This window comes from Lithobates pipiens, unplaced genomic scaffold, assembly GCF_037356315.1.
Source record: "Lithobates pipiens isolate NorthernLeopardFrog02 unplaced genomic scaffold, aLitPip1_a1.2 Scaffold_13, whole genome shotgun sequence".
Taxonomy (NCBI): domain Eukaryota; kingdom Metazoa; phylum Chordata; class Amphibia; order Anura; family Ranidae; genus Lithobates; species Lithobates pipiens.
The window spans coordinates 50,864,708-50,880,238 of record NW_027507718.1 but is presented as its reverse complement, the minus strand read 5'-3'; the positions used below and the strand labels follow the sequence as shown (position 1 = coordinate 50,880,238).

The following is a 15,531-nucleotide window of genomic DNA, read 5'->3' as shown; positions in this document are numbered from 1 at the left end:
TTAGCACTTAAGTGCTTAACATTTTTTATAGATATATGTTTTTTTCTCAAATCAGTGTAAGTCTACAAGTGGAGGCATGCTTTGTGTTGCTTTATAAAACCTTAAAGGACCACTAAAAATCTATTAGTAATTAATGCTACAAGTAACTTTAAAAAAAAAATGCTTTAACAGTTATATATTGTATATTGTACATTGTTACCCATTACCAGGCAGACTAAAGTGACGTCAGTAGTTATTGGTGAACAAAGGAAAATAATCAAACATGATCATTATTCTGAAATATTTTCAGTGTAATTGACCTTATTTACTATAGACTGCTAATTCTTTATTCTAATTCAGTAATTTAGTAATTTATAACAGCCAGTCAGAATTTGACTTTTGTTAGTCTGACTACTGTAAAGTGAAAATTGCTATAAATACACTTCTTCATTGAATATGACTGAATATGTTCATACAAGGTAATGAATACAAAGAGAATTATTAGAACACATAAAAACTAATCAGTTCATTTTGAATGTGGTGAATAGCTGAATTGTTAGTCCTCCTTTCCATTTAGATGCTATGTATGCAAACATATGATGTGTAAAAAGGGGCATTTTAGTAAAGAAACAAAAAGGAGAAAAATGAATAGATACAATAACAACTAATACTCAGTAAAAAACAGTTAAAATATAAAAAATATAAATTATAAAATGACATGTAAAATTACATTTGATTATTGGAAAAAAAAAGAGAGAGAGAGAAGCATAACAAACAAACAAACAAGCAAAAAAATATACAATAGAGTTTTTACAGCAAAATGCCCTATTAACTGCTTCTGGACCACCCACTGCATATCTACTGCGACAAGGCGGCCTGGCTGTGCCAAATCACGTACCTCTACGTGATTTTGTATATGCAATCTGGGGCGAGTGCACGTGCTGCCAGAGCACCGCTCCCACTGTAATTGGACACATCAGGAGCCAATTGTTCAGGGGAAAGAACGGCAGTCTACCTATGTAAGCAAGGCAGACCACTGATCTGTCAGGGAGGAAAAGAAAGCTCTTGTGTTTCTGCTAAGCAGAAACACGGATCTCTCTTCTCGTCCAGTGCATCCATTCCCCCCACAGTTAGAAAGCACTCCCTAGGAGCACACTTAACCCCTTAATCCCCCCTGGTGTTAGTCCCTTCCCTTCTAGTGTCATTTATATAGTGACAGTGCATTTTTTTAGCACTGATCACTGTATTGGTGTCACTGGTCCCCAAAAAGTGTCACTTAGTGTCAGATTTATCTGCCACTGTGTCGCAGTCCCGCTAAAAATTGCTGATCGTTAGTCCATTTCTAGACCTTTACTAGTAGAAAGAATAAAAAATAAATAAAAAGTCCATAAATCTATCCCATAGTTTAAATGCTATAACTTTTGCACAAACCAATCAATATATGCTTATTGGGATTTTTTTTGCCAAAAATATATACTAGAATTCATATTGGCCTAAATTGATATAGACATTTGTTTTTTTTACATTTTTTATTAATATGTTTTATAGCAGAAAGTAAAAAATATATTTTTGTTTTCAAAATTGTCTGTCTTTTTTGTTTATAGCGCAAAAAATAAATACTGCAGAGGTGATCAAATACCACCAAAAGAAAGCTCTATTTGTGTGAAAAAACAGGACATCAATTTTATTTGGGTAAAGCGTCACACGTCCATGCAAATGTCAGGAAAATCAACACAGTGCCATATTGCAAAAAAATAGCCTCGTCAGGAAGGGTGCAAAGCCTTCTGGAGTTGAAGTGGTTAATGTAATATTTTTCTTGAAAAGATATTTTAAATAAAATTAACTTAAATTATGTAATAAGTCTGATTTGTTTACTAGATACCAACATGCAGACAGGTACAGTACATATACAGTATATGAGAATGCCTTAGGTAAATCTTTATAAATGTTGAAGGTTTTCTGTTTACAGTACAAAATAGTAGATAATAAATAGGAGGAACACAGATGATCAAAGAACAAACAATTACAAAAAATGGAAATGGTGAATAAATGGAAAATAAGCAAATAATTACTGATAATTTTATTTGTATTTTGCAAAAATATATATGAAATTTATAAAACTGGCACTGACTTTACCAAGTAGGCAATTACAGGTGAGAGCATTCCAGCTCTATTTTATCAAAGAGTTGACCAGAGACGCTCTAAATATCCAGGTGCTAAAAGAAGTGGCCCACTCTGCCACATTTGTACTTTAGTATTGGGCAGTTATAGTGATGGCTGACTTCACTAATAATGAAATTTGACATGCGATAACAAACACTAGTTTCTGCCTTTATGTGCATATGAGAGCACCTTGATATTCCAAGCTCCTTATATGTAGCCATTCGGAGGTGCAGAACAAATGGCAGTCCAATAACATTTATGTAAAGACCCACTGGTATACAACAATGTTCTTTTAGTGGTGGCTAAATAAAAATGATCAGATACTTACATACCATAGTTGTTACCTTCATATGCCTGAATGTACTTTATAAAATATCCTGGTGAGGGTACTAGGACACCAAAAAATAGAGCACTCTGTTCAAAACAGTGCAACTAGCTAGATGTTCTCTGACATTGACCCATCCCCTCTCGCCTTCCTCAATCTGCTATTTGCAGATTATTATGATGGGTGTCCTCAAGCTATTTGAAATCCTATACCATTAGCCAGAGGTGCCAACTACCGTATGTAAGCCTCTGTTAGATATTTTGCCTCAGCTAAACAATGCATCCATTTTCATTTATACCAGTTTACTAATTCAATGTTGGTGTTGTTGTGCACCTTGGCACAAATGATTTGTCCCAGAATGATGGGCGTTCTGTACAGAAGAATTTTCAAAATTTGGGCAAGGATCAACAGGGTATACTGTTACATTTTCAGAGGTCTTACCTGTGCATAATGGACATCAAGCGAAAATGCTTCACATAGCAGAGTTCAATGTTTGGTTAAATAATTTGTGCAAAGCTGAACATTTTGGCTATGTTAGTCATGATTCTATCAGGTGGTCTGACATGGACCTGTACAAGAGAGATGGTCTGCATCCCTCACAAAAGGGCACCAGGCTTCTTAGAATGGAATTTAGGAGTTTTTTGGACATGCATTTAAACTGAGAAATGAGGGCAGAAATGTAATTAATGATGAGCATTTCTGCCCCCAGCAGGTAGAAACAAATGTGAGGGTTTGTATTGCTAAGGCCTGGGCTGATGGGATGGTCACTTAAGTTAAAGTTTCTCATGGTAAAAATAAAGGAGTAGATAGCAGTGTTTGTCATGTCATGTGCAAGAATGCTCGTAGTTTAGACAACAAGCTTTGTGAGCTGAGAGCTTTTATGTCTAGAGACAACTTGGACCTTGTTGAAAATACAGAGACATAGTTCAAGGATTCAAATAACTGGGAAATACTATACATGAACAACATAGTGGGGAAGAGGGTGGAGATACCATATATGTCAAAAATAGCATAATGCTAACATGAATTCAAAAAACAAATGAAATCCTCAAAGTCCTCTGGGCTTCCAACCAGATTGGGATCTTTCCTTAGAATTGGTGTAGTATACGTTCCACCAGGAAAGACTGAATATTATTATAACTTGTTGATTGACGATATAATTTAAATGGCAATGAAGGGAAAGCTTTTGATTATGGGTGACTTCAACATGCCTGGCATTAACTGGACTTCTCAAACTGCTATTACAAGCAGAAGCATGGATGTAATGGAAGCACTGAATGGGCTTTCTCTAAAACAATTAGTAAAAAGCCCAATCTGAAGTGATCTTATTCTAGAACTAGTACTGACATCAAATTGACTGTCTAATGTGGATGTGGGAGAAAATGTGGGTTCTAGTGATCACCAATGCCTTTAGTTTGATATTAAAACAAGAACTTAATAAACATGAACAAAAACAAAAATTTTTGATTTCAAAAGGACAAATTTTGCTGGAATGGGGATAGTTCTAAAAAATGAATTGAAAGGTTGGAGTAAAACGACAGGAGTAAGTGATCAGTAATCAGTGGGCACTGTTAAAGTCTACCACCCTGGAGGAAACTAAATTATATATCAGGCAAGTTAGTAAGAATAAACAGAAGAAAAAAAAAACCAATATGGTTCACTAAAGAGATAAGTAGGATAATAAGAAAAGAAAAAAAATGCACTAACAATAACAATTTGAGGAATCATATCAGTTCTAGTAATGACAGTATATTTTTAGGATTCCTGGAGACAGAGGTAGCAGAGGAACTGGCTTGGTTAAAGCTTAATAAAGCAATGGGCCCTGATGGTATTCATTCCAGAGTTCTAAGTTATACTTCCATATATATATATACAGCTAATATTGTACCTATCCACAAGAAGGGCAGCAAGGTAAAAGATGGCAATTATAGGCCAATGTGTTTAACATCAGTTGTAGTCAAGTTAATGGAATCACTCCTGAAAAGAAGGATCATTGATCACTTAAAAATACACAGCTTTCTAGACCCAAAGCAACATGGCTTTACCGAGGGCAGATCATGTCAGACTAATCTGATTTAACCGGTTCTTGACCAGTCACCGCAGTTGTACTGCAGCAGGTTGGCTCCCCTGGGCGAACCACCGTAATTGTACGTCAGCCCTTTAAGACGCTATAGGAGCAGCATATGCTTGGTGCCGATGCGAGTGCCCGGCGGGCGTGTGATAGATCGCTCGTGACAGACTGAGAACCGGGATCTGTGTGTGTAAACACACAAATTCCTGTTCTCTCAGGGGAGAGGAGACAAGATCATGTGTACTAAGTATGAACACCAATCTCTCTCCTCCCTTAGTCAGTCCCATCCTCCCTACAGTTAGAACACACCTAGGGAACACAGTTAACCCCTTGATCGGCCCTAGTTTTAACCCCTTCCCTGCCAGTGACATTTATACAGTAATCAGTGCATTTTATAGCACTGATCGCTATATAACTGTCAGTGGTCTCAAAAATGCGTCAAAAGTGTTCAATGTGTCTGCTGCAATATCGCAGTCCTGATAAAAATTGCAGATTGCCGCCATTAGTAGTAAAAAAAATAATAATAAAAATGCCGTAAATCTATCCCTATTTTGTAGACGCTATAACTTTTGCACAAACCAATCAATATAAGCTTATAGAAGAATGTATATTGGTCTAAACGCAGGGAAAACATTTTTTTTTTATTGGGATAATTATTATAGAAAAAAAGTAAAAGATATTGCGTTTTTTTTTTTTAATTGTTACTTTTCTTTTGTTTATAGCGTAAAAATTAAAAACGGCAGAGGTGATCAAATACAACCAAAAGAAAGCTCTATTGGGGAGAAAAAAAGGACATCAATTTTGTTTAGGTACAGCATTGTACGGCCGCGCAATTTTCAGTTCAAGCGACATAGTGCCGTATCGAAAAAAATGGCCTGGTCAGTGAGCAGCCAAATCTTCCGGGGCTGAAGTGGTTAAATTTTGGACTATATTACCAATGTTCTGGACCAGGGTGGTGCTGTGGACATAGCATATCTTGATTTCTGTAAAGCATTTGATACAGAGCCACATAATAAACTAATACAAAAGTTGTTAAGTTAGGACTTAACTCCTGGGTGGTTCAGTGGATATGCAGTTGGCTAAAGGATAGATACCAGAGTGTGATTGTAAATCAGGTTCACTTAGAACAGAGACCAGTCACTAGTGGGGCACCACAAGTCTCTGATCTGCGTCCTGTTCTATTAAATGTATATATAAGTGATACAACTAAAGGTTTGTTGGGCAAGGTATATCTTTTTGATGATGATACAAAGGTGTGTAATAAGCTTGATATCCATGGAGGTGTCTGTAATAGGGAACAAGATTTCACATTTCTGGAAAATTGGTCAAAGCAGGGGAAACTGCAGTTAAATGTTTCTAAATGTAAAATAATGCACATAGGGAAAAAGAATCCCCTGAGAGAGTATGACATTGGGGGTACAGTGTTAGCCAGCACTACTAGAGAAAAAGATTTGGAGGTACTTATTTCAGATGATTGCAAAATGAGCAAATAGACTGACTAGGCAGTGTGAAAAGCGAATAGTATTCTAGGATGCATCACTAGAGGTATCACCAGCAGCTACAGTGGGGCAAAAAAGTATTTAGTCAGCCACCAATTGTGCAAGTTCTCCCACTTAAAAAGATGAGAGAGGCCTGTAATTGTCATCATAGGTATACCTCAACTATGAGAGAAAAAATGTGGAAACAAATCCAGACAACCATATTGTCAGATTTTTTAAAGAATTTATTTGCAAATTATGGTGGAAAATATTTATTTGGTCACCTACAAACAAGCAAGATTTCTGGCTCTCACAGACCTGTATCTTCTTTAAGAAGCCCTTCTGTCCTCCACTCATGACCTGTATTAATGGCACCTGTTTGAACTTGTTATCAGTATAAAAGACACCTGTCCACAACCTCAAACCATCACACTCCAAACTCCACTATGATGAAGACCAGAGAGCTGTCGAAGGACACCAGAAGACCACTGATAATCTCCCTCGATGTGGGGCTCCACGCAAGTCTCACCCCGTGGGGTCAAAATGATCACAAGAGCGGTGAGCAAAAATCCCAGAACCACACGGAGGGACCTAGTGAATGACCTGACATAACAAAGGCTACCATCAGTAACACACTACGCCGCCAGGGACTCATATGCTGCAGTGCCAGACTTGTCCCCCTGCTTAAGCCAGTACATGTCCGGGCCTGTCTGAGGTTTGCTAGAGAGCATTTGGATGATCCAGAAGAGGATTGGGAAAATGTCATATGGTCAGATGGAACCAAAGTAGAACTGTTTGGTAGAAACACAACTCGTAGTGTTTGGAGGAAAGAGAATGCTGAGTTGCAACCAAAGAACACCATTCCTACTGTGAAGCATGGGGGTGACAACATCATGCTTTGGGGCTTGGAATGATCAATAAATAATATATATTGGTGTCCATCAGTGCCGCCTCATCAGCGTACATCAATGACAGACACAAATTACCCGTTATAAAAAATGTAAAACAAAATTTAATTTTTTTTTTTAAATTCGGTCTTTTTACATTTAAAAAAAATATATATATAAAAATTGCACAGGTGATCAAAGGTAAGCAAGTGGTTAAATAATATTTATACAGTTTTTTTCTAAATGTTATATTTTAGTCACAAACTCAAATGAGGAGAACCTATATAAACATACTATACATTCAGTTTAACTATTACAGTTAAAAATCTGACACCTTTGGAGTGGTTTCAAAAGCCCCAACTACCATGATCTTTAACCGCCGAATCCATTTGTAACATGTACTATGAATATTTGAACTAATAGATTTGAATTGAACATAAACCACAAAAGCTAACTTTTGTCCTAATGCACAATTAGTCACTTGATTTAAAGCATGTCAACTCCACAGCTAACACATCCCCAGTAAGTCAAACATAAAGAAACTGTGTAATTAATAGTACTCCAAGAGGAAAATAGAGCAATTAAGTCACTGCAGTCTGTGTAATGTAATGCCTTTTTATAACAGACAAACCCATGCAGCGCTTAAAATGCGTAAAACCTTGTAACAAATTAAAATACTACAAATCAAACTATTTAGTTTCACATTTAGGGCTTGAATTTGTAGAAAGATGTAGTACTTTAATTACATTGCACAAATGAATTGGAGCTAATAATGAAAAAAGGCTTTATTTAACACGATAGAGAAATTAAAGAAAAAATACTCTAGCAACCCATCTGTCTTGTTTTAAATTCTATTGGCGAAAATGTTGCTAATAATTGTTTTCCAAAACTTTTAAATTAAGAATATTATTTTTAGATATACCTGTCTGAGAAAATATTAAACAATTTAAAAATGTAAAATGAAAATGCACACAATGTTCCTAAATTATAAAGGGCTCTTAGCATTAATTGGCTACTAGCAATGAGAATGCATGAACTATTATAGAGTAATTTTGTCCAAATTAATATTAGTAGAAAAACTGATTTTATGGTTAAATAGTACCCTTTGAATCATCCATCCTAGGGTCAGTCCCCATACTTGGACACACTATAGACAGTTTAGCCATATGATTTGCCCAACCTGGAACTACAGTAAGCCCACTTCTAATATAATATATGTATACATTATGGGTGTTCATACAATTTTCATGTAAATCTATTCAGGTTCTGTTTTCTTTGACCAGTTGTGCATTTTCCTATTATAGCACATAATCAAATGCAGTTATAATTTTTGGTGATGTCCTTTCTTGTATATTATTTTTTATAATACTAGGTTTTCTGACTTTCTGTCAGTTCTTTACTTTGCAAACTAGAATCCTATGTAAAAAGAACTGACACCCTTCCAGGAGAGTTTGCAAAGTGGTACTTTGTGAATTCTATTGAACGTGTTTTTGTTTTTTCTTTGCAAATTAGAGCCCTGATCTTCCACTTACTTTGGTATGTTCCACTTTATGAACTTCATTGAAGAAATGTTAGTTTTTTTAAGCTGGTTGATCAGGAGTGTCACCACTTATGTGGTCCCCAAAAATGTAACTGAGGGCCCCATGGGTAACTGGGTCTGCAGACTAGATGAGTTGTCATTGTTGCAATTTAACTTACAAGACTGCTGCCCACAAGCACCAGAAAGTAATAAAAACGTTTTTTGGATTAACCCTTTCACGACTAAGCCTATTTTTGGCATTTGGTGTTTACAAGTTAAAATCCATATTTTTTGCTAGAAAATTACTTGGAACCCCCAAACATTATATATATTTTTTTAGTAGAGACTCTAGAGAATAAAATGGCGATTGTAGCAATATTTTATGTCACACGGTATTTGCGCAGCGGTGTTTTAAACGCAACTTTTTGGGAAAAGGGACACTTTCATGAATTAAAAAAATACAAAACAGTAAAATTAGCCCAATTTTTTTACATAATGTGAAAGATAATGTTACACCGAGTAAATAGATACCAAACATGTCACACTTTATAATTGCACGCACTTGTGGATTGACGACAAAGTACGGTACCTAAAAATATCAATAGGTGACGCTTTAAATTTTGTTTACGGTTACCAGGTTAGCGTTACAGAGGAGGTCTAGTGCTAGCATTATTGCTCTCGCTCTGACGATCACGGCGATACCTCACATGTGTGATTAGAACCCCGTTTACATACGCGGGCGCGACTTCCGTATGCGTTTTCTTTGCTTCGTGAGCTCACAGGGACGGCTGGCACTTTAAAAATTTTTTTTTTTTTTTTATTTATTTATTTTATTTATTTTAAAATGACTAAATTGTTTAAAAAAAAAAGATCACTTTTATTGCTGTCACAAGGAATGTAAACGTCCCTTGTGACAGTAATAGGTGGTGACAGGTACTCTTTATGGAGGGATTGGGGGTCTAAAAGACCCCCCACCTCTCCTTTACACTTCAATGTATTCAGATCGCCGAAAACAGCGATTCTGAATACCGTCTATCTTTTTAAAACCGGCGACATTGGCAGCCGAGTAAACGGGAAGGGACATCATGACGTTGCTTCCGTGTTTACTATGAGGAGACTGTAACGAAGCCGATTATGGCTTCGTTCCAGTTCCTCCCCAGCAGCCGGAGGCAGCGGAACGTGAATCGGTGCTCCCGATCGAGCGGGAGCACCGGTAACAGCGGTGGGAGGCGGCGGGAGGGGGGACGTCCCCTCCAGCTCCTCCGGCATAACAGCCAAGCGGCTTTTAGCCACATCGGTTGTTATGCCTGGATAGCCAATCGCCTGCTGAAAAAAACGGTACCGGGATGATGCCTGCAGGTGCGGACATCATCCCGGTATACCCCCCGGAAGCCGAGTACGCACATCTGCGTACGCTCGGCAGGAAGGGGTTAAAAGAAGCACTAAGGGCCTGTATCTTCTGCTCTTTTCTGGTGATGCAGAATCAATAAGTATTACTAAACTCAAAACCCAGTATTTACTATATCTGGTTTCTCACAGTACACAGAACATTGAAATTCTATTATTTTAGTAAATATAAACTGCTAAATACCTTTTCTCATCAGCAGTATATAGTAGTCTTGTGACTTCTATCAGTGTCTGGTTAAAGCTTGTAGGAGTTTTCATTCTCCTATGAAGCTGTAGGACCCCTGACCCTCTGTCTGGACAGTGCTGATTGTCCCTATGCTGATCACATACACCCTCCCAAGAAAAAAAATAAAAAATTCTAGCTATACACACCAAACTGAGCATGTGCAGAGTGACTCCAAAGGCTCTGTCTTATCAGGAAATGGATTGGGGACAGTGGAAAAAGGGGAGGTTTAGAGAAGACAGATCAAACAACTTTTTTACACAATACGGATGATTAAGCCCATAGGATCCACAGTGAGTATAACAAAGATGCTTTACTGCATATACAGACAGATTTTTACTGTGGTGGGTTTAGTAACACTTCAATATACTATCCTCATCACCATTGTTATTGTTGCCATTTGTTATTAATAAACGGCATCAGAACTCCAGGCACTGGTGGCTATCATTCAGCAACATCACCTCCACTGTAGCTGTTCTGTTTCCCAACCATCACCATATATAGTCCTAATAAAATGGCAACCTCCCCAGCCCCCACCCTCCAATGATTAATTCACCCATTTCTATTAACATTATGAGTACCATTCGAGTGTAGAGTTTTTGAATAAATCAACAGAGTCTCAGTGACTTTCTTTTTCTTCAACAAATAAATGCAAATGCTATTTTAATTTACCAGCTTAGAGTGGTATTTAACCACTTAAGGACCGGAAGATTTGCCCCTTAATAACCAGGCTATTTTTTGCAGTACGGCACTGCGTTAATTTTACTGACAATTGAGCGGTCATGTGATGCGTTACCCAAACAAAATAAATGTCCTTTTTCCCCACAAATATAGCTTTCTTTTGGTTGTATTCGATCACCTCTGTGGTTTTTATTTTTTGCGCTATAAACAAAAAAAAGCCAACAATTTTGAAAAAAAACATTTTTTTTTTACTTTTTGCTATAGTAAATATCCCCTCCCAAAAAATGTAAAAAAACAAATTTCTTCATCAGGCCAATATGTATTCTTCTACATATTTTTGGTAAAAAACATTGCAGTAAGCTTATATTGATTGGTTTGCGCAAAAGTTATAGTGTCTACAAAATAGGGAATAGATTTATGGCATTTTTATTATTATTATGTTACTAGTAATGACGGTGAGCAGTGATTTTTAGTGGGACTGACAGATTGGACACTTTTGACGCTATAAAAATGCACTGATTACTGTATAAATGTCACTGTTAGGGAAGGGAATAACACTAGGGGGCAATCAAGGGGTCAAGGGGTTAAATGTGTTCCCTGGGAGGTGTTTCTAACTGTGGGGGGAAGGGACTGACTGGGAGTACATAGAGATCATTGTTCCTAATCAATAAGAACAGACAATCACTCTAAACTCCCCTGTTAGAACGTGAATCTGTTTGTTTACATTGACAGATCCCCACTCTGGCTCTCTGTAGAGTGAACTCGGGAGGCTGGCGGACATGGCGGTTACCGAACACGTGCATCGTCTCCCCCGCCATGCCGTGTGCACGCCTGCTGTAGCTGTTAAAGGGACCACCGTACATCTACAGCGATTTGCAGGAATGAGCCAATCTGCCACCGTATAATGGCTAGTCGGCAAGTAGTGAATTAGCAGAGTGAGTTTTGCTCATCCTTTTCTCCCAGTTGTACCTCTACTATTAGGGTAGGTGTAAGGTAAACCAGACCTCCACTACTAAAAGGCCAGTGTGGATACTTGCTCATGCTCGTACATATTGCACTTGAGCTAATATTCATAAGCAATGTAAGCAACATAATTCCCCCAGTGCCAGTTCAGTTAGACGCCAGCAAAATGACTTTACTGTGATGGCATTGGTCATTATTTCTGCAACTGCCCCATAAGGCAACAAAAGACTGTCCATGCTCATGACGCTTCCAGCTGTCCTGTAAAAAGCATTTCCTCTCATCTTCTGTTGATACTTTCTTTGCAGCTACCGGGACAGAGCATCCAAACCCAAGCTATTATTGATTCCAGAGCCTGCAGTTGTTTTGTGGACTACACTTTTGCTAAACAACATCAAGTTCCATTGCAAACTAAGATGCAGCAATTAAAGGTTAATCTGGCTGATGGCTCAAATCTCAAGTCAGGACCACTCACGCAAGAAACTTGCCTCCTACTGGCAGTAACTTCTTTGGATTATTCTGAATACCTAAACCTGGACATTATCCCATCTCCCTTATTTCCCATCATTCTGGGGATTCCATGGTTGCAGGCACACAACCCCCAAATAAACTGGGAATGTGGAACTGTGTCTTTTCCTACCACCTACTGCCAGTAACACTGTTTTCCCCAAGCGGTTACCCCCACAGCTCCCCTAATGGAGCTGCAACCAGAGTCTTCAGTTTCACAACATGTCCCACCTGTTTACCATGATTTCTTAGATGTTTTTGATAAAAAGAAGGCCAAGACTTTGCCGAGACTTTGCCGCCCCATTGGTCATATGATTGCCTGATCAAATTACTACCCGGGGCCGAGATTACATTTGAATGGATTTTTCCTTTATCAGAACTTGAGCTGGAGGCATTGTGCCTATACATTGATGAGAACCTGGAAAGGGGATTCATCCGTCCATCCACATCCCCCCACTGAGGCTGGCATATTTTTTTGTTGAAAAAAAAGATCACACATTGTGTGGACTATAGAGAAATAAACAAAATAACCATTAAGAACAGATACCCTCTTACACTTGTTCCAGAAATTTTCCAGCTCTTCAAAGCAGCAAAAATATTCACAAAACTTGATTTACGGGGTGCATATAACCTGGTAAGAATTCAGGAAGGGGATGAATGGAAAATGGCCTTCCGTACCCGTTTTGGGCACTTTGAATATTTAGTTATGCCTTTTGGGCTATGTAATGCCCCAGCTACTTTTCGGCATTTTGTCAACAATGTTTTTAGAGGCTTTCTTGACCTCTTCATGATCGTGTATCATGACTATATACTCATATTCTCCCCTTCCTTAGAAGAATACAAGCTGCAAGTTAAAAAGGTCCCCAACCGTCTCCGGAAACACCAGTTCTATGCAAAGGCGGAAAAATGTGAGTTTGAGAAAGAAGAAACGATCCAGTTTCTGGGACTTATTATCTCAACATTAAGCATCGCTATGGATCCACAAAAAGTTAGTGCCATCCTTGAGTGGCCAGTGGCAATTGATCGAAAGGAAACAAAGAGATTTCTTGGCTTCGCTAATGTTAATCGTAAATTTATCAAAAGCGTTTCAGCTATCATCAGCCCCATCACTCAGCTTACTAAGCAGAACACCCGATTTCAGTGGACTCCAGTGACACAACTCACCTTTGATAAATTAAAAACTCTCTTTACATCAGCACCAATTTTACAATATCCTGACCCTGAATTATCCCATGTTCTTGAGGTAGTTGCTTCTCAAAACGCAGTGGGCTCCATCTTATTTCAATGACAAGGCACTAAATCTCTCTTGCACCCCTTGACCTTCTTCTCTAGGAAACTCAGCCCTTCAGAGAAAAACCATGAGGTGGGAGATTGTGAGCTACTTGCCATTAAGGCCACTCTGGTGGAATGGCGTTATCTGCTTGAGGGAACTAGTCCCACAATCCTTATTTTTACGGACCACAAAAACTTAGAATACCTACATACAGCCAGGCGCCTAAAGCCTCATCAGGCCAGATGAGCCTTGTTTTTGCTCACAATTTACATTCCATATAACCTACAGACCAGGCTCTAAGAATGGGAAACCTGACACCTTGTCACATATGTTTCAGGAAGAAAAGAAAGTTACTCGACCCGATACCATCCTATGTCCACAACATTTTCTGTTACTGCAAGGAGATTTGGTGTCACAGCTTAACCACTTGCCGACCGCCGCACGACGATATACGTCGGCAGAATGGCACGGGCAGGCATATGGGCGTATATATAAGTCCCTGCCTGCCCGCGGGTGGGGGGCCCGATCGGGCCCCCCCCCCGGTGCCTGCGGCGGTCGGCATTTCTTCGAGAGCGATCCGGGATGAGGGGGCGGCCATTCATTCATGGCCACCCCCTCGCGATCGCTCTCGACGAATGGAAATCCTCCGTGACATCACTTCCTCTCCTGTAATGTAAACACAGGAGAGGAAGTGATGTATTCTCTCCTCCGTGTCGGTATTTTTCGTTCCGGCACCGAGGAGAGAGGTTCGGTGAGTTGCACCAACACACCACACATACAGTAGAACATGCCAGGCACACTCACACCCCCCCTTTACCCCCCGATCACCCCCCCAATTACCCCTGCCCCCCCAGTCACAGTGACACCAATTGCTTTTTTTTTTTTTTTTTTTGCATTGGTGTCATTTGTGACTGTAATAACTGTTAGGGCAGTTAGGGTTAGCCCCCTTTAGTTCTAAGGTACCCCCCTAACCCCCCCAATAAAGGTTTAACCCCGTGATCACCCCCCGTCACCAGTGTCACTAAGGCTGGGTTCACATTGCAGCGGTTTGAGAACGGATGTGATTCGCACCGCACTGCAGTGCAAATCACATCCGATCTCTGTGCGATTCGTGTAATAGGTAGTGAGGAGTGAAGTCAAATATTTACGCCCTTAGAAAACCTGAAGGCGGTTCTTGGTTTTCGGGGCCCCGTACGTGGCTAGGCTCCCAAAAAGACCCACATATGTGGTATCCCCGTACTCAGGAGAAGCAGCAGAATTTATTTTGGGGTGTCATTTCACATATGCCCATAGCATGTGTGAGCAATATATCATTTAGTGACAACTTTGTGAAAAAAATAAATAAAAAAGTTTGTAATTTTCCCGCAATTTGTGGCAAAATATAAAATATTCCATGGACTCAACATGCCTCTCAGCAAATAGCTTGGGGTGTCTACTTTCTAAAATGGGGTCATTTGTGGGGGTTTTGTGCCATCTTGGCATTTTATGGCCTTCAAAACTGTAATAGGTAGTGAGGAGTGAAGTCAAATATTTACGCCCTTAGAAAACCTGAAGGCGGTTCTTGGCTTTCGGGGCCCCGTACGCGGCTAGGCTCCCAAAAAATCCCACACGTGTGGTATCCCCGTACTCAGGAGAAGCAGCAGAATTTATTTTGGGGTGTCATTTCACATATGCCCATAGCATGTGTGAGCAATATATCATTTAGTGACAACTTTGTGTAAAAAAAAAAAAATATATTTTTTTGTCATTATTCAATCGCTTGAGGCAAAAAAATAAAATATTCGATGGGCTCAACATGCCACTTATCAATTTCCTTAGGGGGTCTACTTTCCAAAATGGGGTCATTTGGGGGGGTTTTGTACTGCCCTGCCATTTTAGCACCTCAAGAACTGAGATAGGCAGTCGTAAACTAAAAGCTGCGTAAATTCCAGAAAACGTACCTTAGTTTGTAGATGTGACAACTTTTGCACAAACCAATAAATATACAGTTATTGACTTTTTTTTTACCAAAGACATGTGGCTGAATACATTTTGGCCTAAATGTATGACTAAAATTGA

At 39.1% G+C, this 15,531-nt stretch overlaps 1 protein-coding gene across 3 annotated transcripts in view; it reads right to left on the bottom strand.

Moving 5' to 3' along the window:
* The window catches only part of LOC143974067 (uncharacterized), a 74,913-nt gene that overhangs the window by 29,103 nt on the left and 30,279 nt on the right, over positions 1-15,531 (bottom strand). The window lies entirely within an intron of this gene.